Source organism: Dermacentor andersoni, chromosome 3 (genome assembly GCF_023375885.2).
Source record: "Dermacentor andersoni chromosome 3, qqDerAnde1_hic_scaffold, whole genome shotgun sequence".
NCBI classification, from domain to species: Eukaryota; Metazoa; Arthropoda; class Arachnida; order Ixodida; family Ixodidae; genus Dermacentor; species Dermacentor andersoni.
Window position 1 is genome coordinate 226,622,707 of NC_092816.1, and position 13,992 is coordinate 226,636,698.

The following is a 13,992-nucleotide window of genomic DNA, read 5'->3' on the forward strand; positions in this document are numbered from 1 at the left end:
GGACCACTTCAGATTGTGCGCGGCGCCGCTGTGAGTGCGAAATGCCGTCTGGCACGACCTCATAGTCTAGTGCGCCAATACGTCGGATGACCTTGTAGGGTCCGAAATAGCGTCGCAGCAGCTTCTCACTGAGTCCTCGCCGGCGTATCGGGGTCCATACCCAAACACGGTCGCCGGGCTGGTACTCGACGAAGCGTCGTCGGAGGTTGTAGTGTCGGCTGTCGGTACGCTGCTGGGTCTTGATCCGTAGGCGGGCGAGCTGTCGGGCTTCTTCGGCGCGCTGGAGATAGGTAGCGACGTCAAGATTCTCCTCGTCAGTGACGTGCGGCAGCATGGCGTCGAGCGTCGTCGTCGGGTTCCTGCCGTAAACCAACTTGAATGGCGTGATCTGTGTTGTTTCTTGCACCGCCGTGTTGTAGGCGAAGGTGACATACGGCAGGACCGCGTCCCACGTCTTGTGCTCGACGTCGACGTACATTGCTAGCATGTCGGCGAGGGTCTTGTTCAGGCGCTCCGTGAGACCATTCGTCTGCGGATGGTAGGCAGTTGTCCTCCTGTGGCTCGTCTGGCTGTACTGCAGAATGGCTTCGGTGAGGTCTGCTGTAAAAGCCGTTCCTCTATCGGTGATGAGGACTTCTGGGGCACCATGTCGCAGCAGGATGTTCTCGACGAAAAATTTCGCCACTTCGGCTGCGCTGCCTTTTGGTAGAGCTTTAGTTTCAGCGTGTCACACGTGTCAATATTGCATCGACGACGAAGAAATAAAGTTGTTAGCACCAGTGTGTGTCGTATCTTCCTTGTGTGGTTCGTCTTAGGTGTTTGTGCTGTAAGTTTAAGTTGCTTGACTAAGCCATTCTTAATTAACAGTGGCTGGCATAATGAGGCCGATCAGTGGTATTTTGCATGGACTAGCACACAAATATGATAAATGTCAAAGTACTAAATTAAGAAATTGGGACTCATCACACAAACAAGCTATATAATTTAGTGCTGGATTTCTGAGCAAGCTGTTAAAAATTATTGTATTTTACGAACCAGAACCCACCTTCTGATTATGACACATGCCATAGCGAGTAACCCCGAATTAATTTGGACAACCTGGAGTTCTTTAACATGCACCTAAGTACACGGGTGCTTTTGCATTTCGCTCCCACTGAAATGCGGTTTTGTTTAAGACTACATTTACGAAAGTTCCAAACACGATCCCCCCTATATTTTTACAGTGGGTGCTCTTTAAATGGAGCCTCAAGGTGCCAGGGAAATTGGTTCCATTTACCAGGCATTATATTTACTGAGAGACATTGCAGAGAGCCAACCAATTATCAGGATGGTGTCCTATTTAAGCGACAGTTTCGAAGCGATTTTCGTTTATCGAGATTCCACTGTAGTCCATAATAGTGGATGAGTTGTGTTCTGCATGGACACATTAACATGGCTACCATGTTTAGTTGAATATTGTGCAAGCAGCAACATTTCACTGTACCCAGTGCAATATATAAAGCCAGCAATGTAACATGTTGCAAATGCAGCCACGAACAAGTACCTTCCTTGATCATATCCAGTAGCAGCATCTTTAGACGAAATTAGTCATGCTTTCTCCCGTTTAAGTGCCTTGTTTTCAGAAATCAAATCCTCCTTATCACATTGACCTCCAATTGTGTCATTCCCCGAGCTGAGGTCATTTGAGATTGCATTTAATTGCCCTTCAAATACCATATTGGTCTTATTTAAAAAGCACATGGCATCACAGTGACCACCTAGACATAGAATTCGAGCCGCAACACAGTAGCAAACATTCTGAGGTAGAAGCCTAACTATTCTTTTGAATTTGGATGCATGCTCAAAACACTGCTATGCAATTGCAGACAGGGCTGATAGTGTAGCAACCAGGACAGATTTAACAGACATAAAGGAGCAAAATTGTTTGAGCTTCGAATTATTATTCTCTCTGAGGAACCATGCTGTCCAATTATAAAACGAGGATCAAAATAAAGTAATTGGATAGCAAATCTGCATTTCATTAAGTAAATAAAATACTGTTCATGCTACCTTCCAGGGTGCACACTACATTCCCTTTCCTTGAATGTGAATTTGCTACCTTTCCATGGGTTGCCAAATGTATAGGTGTATTGTTGGTCAAGGGTGGTGGAATGGATATAGGTCTCAGGCTAGAGGAAATATTTCGAGAAGGAGACTTGCCAGGTTGAACAACGAATGTCTCAGGCTGGAGCCATTTGGTTCTCTTGCAAAGATGTTGCCTCCAGCTTGAGACTTCCTTTGTTGGACAACTGTTGATGACTAATTTCGCCATCTTTTCATTTACCCTCGTCTTATTCAACCTATTGCTCCACGCAAGAGCTGCACTTTCTTTAAAAAATAAAGATATTAATGAGCTCAAAGGCTTTGTGCATGGCTGCATCCCCAAGTGCAAAAATTTGTTTTCAATGAATGACAGAGTTGGTACCTTTCTTGAGAATTCAATAGGAAGAACCAAAAATTAAGCTAACAGACTAGTTATGACGACAAGTAAACATGAATTGATGTGGAGTGCCATTTCTTCATTTTGCACCAGGCTTGGGGCCAGCCAGACTTCTTCCTAAAATTGAGAAAATTTTTCTAATGAAATCCATATTAAGAGTATTTTCTTCATAATCTGAAAATTTAAAAACATGGTTATTTGGTTATTCATATTTAGTTGGGAACAGTTCGAAGGACACTGACGAAGTAAGGGCTTATGCAGTAATGCCACATAGTGCTGGCTGAGAACAGATTCAATTTTAGAACAGACAAACAGTTAAGTACTTTGGAATGCTTCCTAAAAGCCATAAAAAACCACAGCAGGAAGCAGTTGTACAAAATAATGTATGTGCATGAAAAATGCATCTGATCATCGGTTCGCAGACATGTATGCCATTTGCTTGTCAGTTAACAAAACATGTGTTACACTGAAACATTTCTCCTACAATTTGGCAATTCTGTAGGCTTTCATTATTGCTCGGGTCAGTTGGTTGCTGTTGTTACTGCTACTAGTGTACGGTGAAGTGTAATGTAGATGGGCAAGTGCTACTGACAACTATGAACATTGGCAAATTTTGCTGCACCAGGATAACGCATGCATTGTCCCGCTGCAGCGAAACTTTCCAGTAAACATTCACAGTTGTCTGTAGCACTTTCCCATGTCTCGCCTCACACTGTTCCATCTATAGCGCTTCACCATACTGTAATATGCACCACCGACACAAAATTCTACCCTTCTGAAGTTCTTACTGCTACTTCGCACTCGTCACATTCAGGCCGCCAGGCGTACTGAGCCCAATGTAGTATAACTGCATAGACTGGCAGCTCCTGTCATGGACTTATTCTGGTGTAATGGCACCACAGAAGCAAACGAAGACAAAGACATGCAGGACACAAGTGCCTAACCTCAACTCTCGCTTTAATAAGAAAACAGACATCATATACAACACATAGTGACAGGAAGTGATGTCATTAATTCAAAAACAAATTCTTTGTGCAATGTAACTGAGAATGACTGATGCATTTGTCCTTTTCGTGCTAATCTGCCAAAGCTTAATTATCTTATGAACATCTGCTCATAATTTCTGGCTACGAGTTTTGATGAACACAGGAACGAACCAATCTATTTTGCAGTGCATCACTATGTGCGAATGAGAGTTATTCCACACAAACTTCATTAGCCACAATCTCAAATTAATAAAATGTGTGTATGCAATGCAAGCATGACTGGATGGGAATGGCTGACTGTACATAACCTCCGTTGCACAGTGCACCACCTGCAAATTGTGCTGCACGCAACAAATTAATTTGTTTTCCTGGCTTGTCTCTTTTTCTCATCAGAGCAAATCTCTCATCACATGTTTCATACAGAAAAAAAATTTTTGCCCGTAGAGACCAGCTACACAATTACCCATGAAAATTACAAATGCATACGAAACAACTGCAACCACTTTTTTACTTCATCTCATTCATTATATTCCATATTCATGCCTAATTTAGTTGCGCAAATCATTGTTTTCTCAGGCCCTTGTTCGGAGAGTTTTGTGCTGTAATAAAAGGCAGAAGCCCAAAAAGGAAAAGGTTGGTTGTGGTTGAAGCACAATATACATCTAGTGAGCTAGGCCGCAAGCGTTGTGTAGTCTGCTGCCATCATAAGGCCGTGCCTACATTGGACAGATGGGATGCTCTATTATTGCGAAATCAGGGAAATTGAGAGAGTATGAGTCATCCGTGTGAAACAATCCTCCATCACACAATGTTAAATATTGCAAAGAATGTGACTGCGGTCCTGTGTTCCACAAAACTTGCGTTGTAGCCAGGTATTACGACCTGACAACATGCAAGGTAATTGTGGCTTGCAACATTTAAAAAGAATGACGAATGTATCAGTGATCCATTAGTTGCACTGCATAAAGAATTTCTTTTAACAGATATCATCACATCATGTCTCCACCTGTTATTAAATATTGCCTGTTTCCTTATTTTAAAGCTTGAAGTGAGATCCGGTGCTTGTGTCATGTGCGTACCTGTTGTATGGCCGCGAACCAACGCTACCACTGGACACTGTGCTTCCGTCCGCCACAGCTTCAACTAGCGCTTATGCCCGTGATGCAATCGCCCATGCAGACCACGCTCGCCAACTTGCGCGCAGTCGTCTACAAGTGTCCCAAGACAAGCAGAAGCAACGCTACGACCTCCGTCACCGTGATGTCCATTTTGTGCCCGGCAGCCTCGTGTTGCTTTGGTCACCTTCGCGTAAAGTTGGCCTATGTGAAAAACTCCTTTCTTGTTACACAGGCCCATATCGCGTGCTCCGCAAAGTGACCGATGTCACCTATGAAATCGTTTTAGCCACGCCCACTACGTCCTCCGCTGTGACAACCAGGGACATCGTCCACGTCGCCCGACTCAAGCCCTACAACTCTCCACGCGCCTTGGATATTTAACAGCACCGTGACGGTGCTTTTGCCGCCGGGGGGTAGTATTACAATATGCTCAAGCGATGCTCAAGAAATGAGCCGCCGCGAGAACGACGACGAAGTTGGTCGGTGCGCTTGGCGCGAGCGAGTGTCAGCCTGGCTGCCTGGCTCCAGTGTAAATAGCCTGTAAATAGCCTCTTCTGTCTGTGTCTTTCCACACGCAACAATATCTTTGTTTACTTTTTGTGGTGTCATTACACCAGAATTTATATAACCAAATGGCCACACACTTCTTTTGTCACGTTATAGTGGTGCTTGCAAAGCCTCCCAAACAGCAGCCTATTTGGTCAAAACATGCTTGTGTACATATGCTCTTCCAAATAGGAAAGCTATCAAGAAGGTAACAAGAATCAAGAGCATTAAGTTAAATCCACTGCAATGCTTTACTTTTTTGCCTTTATTCCTTACACCTAAGTGGATAAGAAAGAGTGTGAATGTTACAGAAATGCACTAAATAAGTTGTTGAAATTATGCAAAAATGTTAACGCAACTAAGCATAGATTTATGTGCAATAATAGACACCAGTCTCAGTTTCTTTCCTTCTGACACAAACATAGTATATCTTATTCCTTTGGCATGAAGGAAAGCATATGTAGACCAGACAAGCTTATATTTGAATGAGAGCCTTCACGATTAAGCACCACTATAATGTGACCATAAGAGTACATACACTGTAAACAGCGCAGATGACAGCCCAAATTTCATAAGTGCAACATGTTAGCGAAAGCAGCAACCATTAACCCAGAAACTAATCAAATCCCACAAAATAACAACAAGAAAAAAAAGATTAATGTGTCAGCGCAGCACCTGTTCTCTGAAGTTACAGAAAAGTGGTATGCTTGTTAACAAATCTGAAACCACGGCACATTTGTATATGACCACCCCCTGCCTCTTTATATGCTTTCGTGCCTTTGACAAGGCATTACTGGATATTTATTTGCTTGTCTGTTGCAAAAACACATCAATTATTAGTCAGTGCACAGTGCACCATGCCATTTATCTATGTGGACTCACTTTGTGTCCTTAGCACTGCTCTCACCTATTCAGAACTGAGGATTGCAAAAAGGCTTGTTCTACTTAAATCTACATGCCTTAATATGTGGGTTCTGCAGTTGAAATAGGGTAATTTTAAGTAAAATGCATGACATGTTCTGATGAACTTTGTTTTCATAATCTAATTGTTTATTTGGGCACATAACCAGTCAGATCATTTGTACTAAAACAAGAAAACAAATTCAACAGACTGGTTTATACTGGTTGGTGCTCTATTGACTTTAGTACACACATTGAACAAACGACAGGCAGTGAGAAATACCAACAACCACTAACTTCCACACGGCATTATTGGTCACATGTGCACGATATAGCTACAAAAACCCAAACGAATGTAGACAAAGAAAAAAGTACATTTTAACAGAAAAAGAACAAGACAAAAAAACTTCTTTTGGTAGCTAAGTCACAATCAAGGTGTAAATGACAGCTATAGTTTGGCAAGCACACATGTAGTTACTTTGTTCAGTTCCTCGATATCCCAATTTCTTGTTTGACAGCAACACCAACGGGACATCTACGCATATCTATTGCACATGCCATTTTTGCTCGCTCCAAAATCCTTTCGTGGTTATTCATTTAGTACCTGCTTCGCCTGTACTGGCATTGCAGGGGGGTATGCATTCTGTGTAATGTAACTTACATTCAAATCAAGCACACAAAGCAGGGAGGGAATTATCTTTGAAAACTATGCAAACAATTGCAGGCTGAAAAACCTTGCAGTCCCTTTGGTCCAAGGAAAAAACAATGTGAGGCATCACCTATAAGTAAAAGGAAATTAATAAACCTTTTTAGTGTAACCTCTTTCTTGTGAGGTATGATGATAATATGAATTTCTTTATCTCTACATGTTTGGAACAGTATATGCTTGAAATAATTTTAACTGAAGAGATTTCCCAGTCTTTTAAATCCTGCCATTGCAGCTTACCCTTACTCTCAGTAATACAAAGCCTTTTAGTATGACTTCCTATTACAAATCTAACTGCCATATTTTCAACATTTTCAAGCAGACCAGCTCACTCAATATTATGGGGATTCTAGCAAACATGTACTTATTTGATTAGTGAATGCACATAAGCAAAATACAGCTGTTCTTTGAGGTTTTCGGGAAGCCAACAAAATGTGTATGGGTGGACACACGACAGCTACTACACCGATAAGCATCGTGGCCAACCAAAATTAAGTTTATTCCTATATGGACGGGCGCGGCGGAGTGTGAGCAGACAATGGTTGGCTTTTTCTGGAGTCATATACAAAGGAACCCCAACATAACAAATGCACTAAAACCAGCAATTTGGTTTGTTGTACTCAGATTCGACCGTTTAGTCAAATAAGTCCATTTGCAAATGGATTGTTTTCCTACGGAAAGGGCCGCAGTCAGAAAACACAAATCTGAATGAGAAAAAAATTTTGAATTTGAGAGTCAGCGACCAAAGATACGGTTTCACGGTGTGTTAACGATACCTTCCCAAAGGTAGCATGAAGCAAACCCAGCCTTGCTTTCGCATCCACCCTGTCCTCTTTGATACTGCCACACACAGTGGAACGACACTATCATGAAAAGTGCTGGCAGTGGAGGCGAATGCTTTGTCTGTCTCAAACTTCAATGCATCTCTGAAACTACAGATTATGCAAACCCGTGTACTAAACACGTGGGAAGACTGTGCACATAATACCACGCCATATCAGCACGTCTAGTCTTTCCACACGTAGCAGATCACCTCTAGAACAGGGTGTGCAGGCTGCAGATGTGCTCAGCTGCGCTCACAGCCATGGCGCTAGAAAAGAAGACGCACGGACTGGGCCCTTCTGAGGGCCCCCTTAAAAGCTCAGTTTGTCATTTTTTGTTTCTGTTATAGGCTAGTGATAAAAGTGAATTTGCTTCATGCCTATTAAGAAATGTTGTACACATGGTAGAAAAATTATGAAAGTAGAACATTTTATTACTTTTCACCCCTCTCAGTTGGAATATCGTACAAATGCATAAGCAGCCATTTTTGCCTTGTTTCATCTAAGATGTTTTTTTCATGCTGAAAGAAAGGCATGTGTTTAAAAAATAAGCTTGGTTGCAACATGTAAAGGAATTGTGTAATGTCACAAGGGTTCCTGAAATCAAAATATATTTGTGATTTCTTTGCGACTGGAACACTCAAAAGGAAAACAACCTTTTAAACAGACTAAAACAAAGCCACAGCACATGCACCCATACTAAGCCAGGGACTGTATCAAGCTGATATGAGAAGACATTCAAGACAGAATCTTTCCCGGTTTGGTAAAATTCTTAAAACAATGGTTAATACCTGGCCCCACGCCCTAAATCTAGAAGGAATAATGTTCTTAAGCTACTCTGTGTTCTTTCTTGAACCCAACAAATGTGCCTAGAAAAATGGGTCAAGTCTACATCTCGCCGCATCTGTGGCAAGGTGTGAACAAAAAACTCGCTTTAGCTGGCTGCAGTGCTCCCTGCGATGAATATTCAGGCAGAAAATTGTTACCCCAGTGTGACTGTGCACCCAAGAAAACAAAATATGGTAGACTACATCAATGCAAACGGAAAAATCTTTAGTCCATGCTTGCTGGCAACCTGTGTCTGTATTGGCCTCTAGGAGAATTGTGGCCCCCACGTGCTGGAATATTTCTGTGGCATAGAAAACATTGTGTGATACCAGCTATCAAGTGCTACCATCAAGTAGCTACCAGCTACCAGCTATCAAGCTATCAAAAGAGCTATACGCAATTTTCCTGCAATAACAGTACTGTTTTTATAGCATTCGTTGTGGGGAGTGCGGCTTGCCCCTTTTGCCGGAGTTCTTGCTGAACGGCGATTTATTATCAGTTTGTTATATGTGGAACTTCAACAGCTTATATTTTTTTTCTCCTCAATCCACACTTCTGCTGCACTTTTGCCAGCATCTCTACACAGGGTGTCTTGACTGAGGTCATACCAAGTAAGCACGCTACAAGCCTTGTGTGCATCGTTTTCATGACTCTTTCAATGACCAAATTTCATTTTCAGTGACTTTATCAACTAAGTATCTAGCGGCAGCTTGAACATGGGTACTCATGAGAACTCGCACCAGGCTTGGTCAAATACGTCCAGCACTGCAGCACTGAGTAGCGAACCACGCTGTAAGAGTTGGCAACTAAATTGCCACCTTGTGATTGAAACTTTTCATCCTTACAATCAAGGCTTCAATTGCCCAGCCAGCGAGCTGCAGCAAAGGTGTGAACTATAGTCATCTGATGTCACATTCTATGTCATAGCGATAGCAGGTGATCCCTCCAGTGGTGGCCCTCAAGGCCAACAGGCATCCCTTTCTATGCACGTGCTTGTGTAGGACTGGGGAGATGGTGCCAGTTTGTTCTTCAGCATTAACACTGTTCACGCTGTATCAGGAACACATTTTCTTACTCAGTGCAAAAGCCCTTGAACCTACATAATTGCCAATGAGTCCTTTGTCGACCAACCTTTCCTTTGCCATGTCATTTGCTTCTGCCTTGATGTCACAGCAACTTCAGCTATATGAAGCAATGATGGTGTTTAAGTAACCACACAGCCTTGCAGCTTTCCAACCTGAACATTGCTTCATTAAAAGCTGACATGATTTGGTCTCATCAGACAGATCAGAGTTAAAAAGAAGCCTTAAACTTCTTTCAAAGTCATTCTAACCTTGTCAATAATCCCGTGCCTTTTGATGTGTTATTCAGCATTGTCCAAAGCAAGTCGGCTCTTAAAAATCAAAATAACAACTTTGTGAGGCCACCTACTAGGCTACCACTGTCTCTTCAGCCAGCCTGAAGTGTCTTGCAGCCATCAAAGCTGGAGTGCAAAAAAAACGACAAAGAAAAGTGTGGCAGACAAAATGCTCATGGAAATCCATATGTTTATGGACTGTTACACTGACTGAAAATATGGTGGCTTCCCAATACAGTCTTGATGTACGTAGCTGTTTCAGTCACGAATAAACAGCCAGTTGCGCTTTCCTGCACAAGCACAGTGTACAGATGCCCATGGATTAAAATTTGTTGTGTGTGCATGTGGTACAGTGTACCACATTTCATGTTCCTGAGGCTGCAGTACACTGGGAAGACTGGTTGCAACTTCAAATAGTAGGCCCTTAGAGTATTGCAGCCCTTTGTTCATATTTTGCTGCAGATTGTATCAAATGCGAATGCAAACTGTTTTGCAGGACACGTCAGTTCAGTTCAAGCAATTAGACAGAGTAACCCAAGAAATAGTTTAGGCCTCGAAAAGGTCTTAATACAGTCCCTAGTTTAGTACAGGTTTTCGCCTGATGTTTTGGTTTCTTCTACGGTATAATGCTGTTGCTTGCTAAGTACTGGTGGTGTGATGTGCACACTCTCTTGTGTTGCTATAACGACAACTTGTAAAAAAGATTTTTCTTCCTAACAAACATTTGGATACAGTGCCTGTGAGCTCATCTTTTAACCTGTTTTTCATTTGATCTGTGCATTTACATTGAACGTAAACTAGAAAATATCAGTACTGAGAATCACAAAAGAACACACCTGTGTAACGATTCTGCCGAGATCGTTGGAGTGGTCCAGCCACAGGATGCAACGCAGGTAGAAAGGCCTCCTGAGTTAAAGCAAAATAACAATCGTTGTAAGATGCGAATAAAAAATTTCATTCTGTGAGGCTTTCGGCATGTATACTAATTACCACATTTGTATGTAAAATAGTTTTGCATAATAGCTGAGCCAGGTTAACGTCTCGCCCTGTGACTGTCAGCCAATGCTACTCATGGCAATGGTGGCAAATATGGCACATCCTTTCAAATGGAACTTTTGTGGGTTACATGAATTTAAAAGAACTTGGGTTTACATAATACATAACACCTGTGGTTAGAAGGATGTCTTGCATGCAGCACCAATGCCACAAGTGGCACTGCTTAACACTTCCAGGGCCAGACTTAGTACATAAACAATACAAATGTGCAACAAAGTGAACAGGTGGTTAGCTGTTGCTATAACTCAAAGATTGCATGCATCATGTAGATGTGAATGCAGCTCCCATCAGGAGCGAGTTGCCCTTTAGTGCACTTCACTTCTCTTCCTCTTTTGTCTTCATTGCATGTTGGTGCCATATGGTAATAATGAACAAAAATTAAGCACTTCAGTTCCCATTCTTGTTTTACTACATGCTGTAAAGTCATCTAAGTGCGCTTAATACTCTTAAGAATGTACTTTAGCCATTTTGTGAATATTTTTCGCTTGGCTTCACTACACCTTAATGTAGTGCAAATTCTAGACAATGCTTACAAAAAAACCTACTCCACACAATAACACCTCCAATTAAGAGTACACAGTCTATGGCTTCGAGATGTGTACATACATACTTTATACATAGTTACAATGAAAATATAAGTGGCTGTTCTAATACGCACACTTAGCATACTGCATAACAGTCACCTGGTTCCAAAATGGCTTTTTGTTATCACACATAGGACGGCCACAACTATAAATTTAATTCTGGCAGTAACTTAAGCCACGGCCAAAACCTTCATAGTGCAATCAATGAAAATTTTCGAATTTAGAGCAGTTAGACATAAACAGGGCAAGTAGTTTTAAAGTGTTAAATAATGAACTGTTATGGAATATGGCGGTAGAAGGCCATGCGCCTGAAACATAGGTACTGTTTATCATATAAGCACATTCTTATATTTTTGCTTACTTTCCTAGGGATTGCATCAAACAGTTTGCTTGTGTAAATTTTGCTACTTGGCTGTATCGTATTAGCCCTTATCTTTTCACATTTGGCTTACTGCAGCTTTATGCACATGCATAAAGGTACTACTGCTACCACTTTCTACACTACTACCTACTACATACACTACTACGTTCACCTGAAGGCCAAACACTATGCTGTCCAACATACATGCATTTAACAACACCGAACAGTAGACAGAGAATGAGCAACTCTTTTAAAAAGTGCAGTTCCTTGGAGACACATTGATATATATCTGGAAAACAGAGATTTTTGCTAAAATTATAACTTAATATAATTGGTACTGAGCATAATGCATCTTGCAATAAACTTGCATTTACCGGACACCACTATACACACTGCGACCTCTGCAGCTTCTCCACAATCTGGCACAATGTGCTCAAGCTGCCTGTAAACCCTGGAAGGGGTCTATGATAGTTTGAGAAGCTTAGCAAACATGAGAAGGACCTAAAATGAAGGTCAGAGAAGCAAAGCAAATTTTTAACCATTCCTCTCTATGTTGCTATGAATGTCAAGGTTCCAGCAAATGATGTATTTGAACTGTGTTTTTAATCGTGCAATACTAGAGAGCACATTTTTGCAATAATAATGTGACAGAGAAGAATGACAGAAACTAACTTAATGAATATGTTTCTAAACTTGCATGAGGTTTTCGTCATTATGCTGATGCACACACCTGCATACCTCTACTGTGAAGTCTTGTTTCAGTTTATTTTATTGTCACATAGTAATTTACACCATACACTTGTCCTGAAATACATCACGTTGGGCTCCTTCAGTATTTTTTTCTTACTGGAAACACACATGCCTATACAGGGCAAGCACTCAATACATGCAAGACTGCCACGGGAATGGCCACTCGAGGTCGACTGTTCGTACAGCGCAAAAGACGAGGACTGAAGGAAGAACACAACACAGGCGCTGTCACACAGAAACATACTCAAGACACTTTGCGAGATTCTCAGGCTTCTTTCATGCTCTAAAAACAAATTATGTAGCACATATTGAGCCACAGATAGCTGTACTGGGAAATTTTCACGTTGCTCTACAATTGTATAATTGAGACTTTTTATCTAATTACATTTGAGAAGTTGATTAATTGATTAAGACTAATTAGGTAATTAGGCAAAATGCAGCAAATCCAAGTATTTCCAAGAGACAGGAAACAACATTACATAGGTTCTGTGCAGCTAGGTGGCATATTCATATTTTTCAAGTTTGCTAAAGTTACGTGGGATAACCTGCATACCTCCTATGGAACAGGTGTCACACCAATCACTCCAAGTGATGCCGCTAAACTAGCCATTGCGCTCAAAACATACAGGGTAAAAAAGCAAACTCTAGGTAAGAGCATACCAAGGCCTCTATTGCTGAAAAGGGAAACTGATGGGAGGCGCCCGATCTCCGGCCATGAAGCTGCTTCATCCTCACAGTTGGCAATGAAACGACCGCAGCCGCAGTCCCGAAATAAAAATGAAAAATTTGACACTACAATGATCACACAGAACACAAAAAAGCTGGTCACAAGCTTATCTTAGAGAACATCTGCTGCTACATTAGGTTTTGTATATTCGTCAGCTTATTGTTAAACTAAGCTTGCCAATATTTTATATCTTAATGGCTTTGCTCTTTACAAACCAATACCTTTGCCCAGCTCATGCACATATGCACTACTTAAGCTATGAGATGTTTACTGATCCCTTACAATGAATGGCTTCTAAGACAAATTATTTCACACAAAAGGATGCATAACTTATGAGTGTTACTGACATTGAATACCATGGTAGTACCTTTTTTTATAGACAATGGCGGACTTGAAGCACATTTTTCTCACAGATACAGGTTACAGGTTGATCGGTCTGCCTTTTTTTTCACCAGCAACAGAAATTTTGTTATTAATACTCGTGCAATATAGGATGACGCTGTCATGTGTGATATGATCCTGAGTTGAAAAGCGCAACTTCTTTGTGTGAATTTGGCACCTAGAATTCAATACTAAATATCTGTACCCAATACGCAATGGCACAGCAGCAAAGTATTTAAACATTAAACAAGTTCAGGTATCCAGAGCACAGCGCCAGCTGTTGAATAACAACATTGCACAAGCATCGACTATATAGATATAGCGTAGTAAGTGCACCGCAGGCGTAGTGGCGGCCTCAGCAAAGAACACAGGCATGGAGCGACGCGCCCGTA

The 13,992-nt window shown here is 41.5% G+C and overlaps 1 protein-coding gene and 1 long non-coding RNA gene across 4 annotated transcripts in view; both read right to left on the reverse strand.

Moving 5' to 3' along the window:
* LOC126536194 (uncharacterized) overlaps positions 1 to 13,992 on the reverse strand; it is a 288,621-nt gene that overhangs the window by 215,589 nt on the left and 59,040 nt on the right. The gene's annotated exons all lie outside the window — the stretch shown is intronic.
* On the reverse strand, positions 770 to 13,264 carry LOC126535551 (uncharacterized). Its single transcript, XR_007600515.3, has 3 exons — positions 13,153 to 13,264; positions 10,578 to 10,647; positions 770 to 2,596 (listed from the first exon to the last, which is right to left on the reverse strand). It is a non-coding gene; the product is annotated as an uncharacterized lncRNA (long non-coding RNA).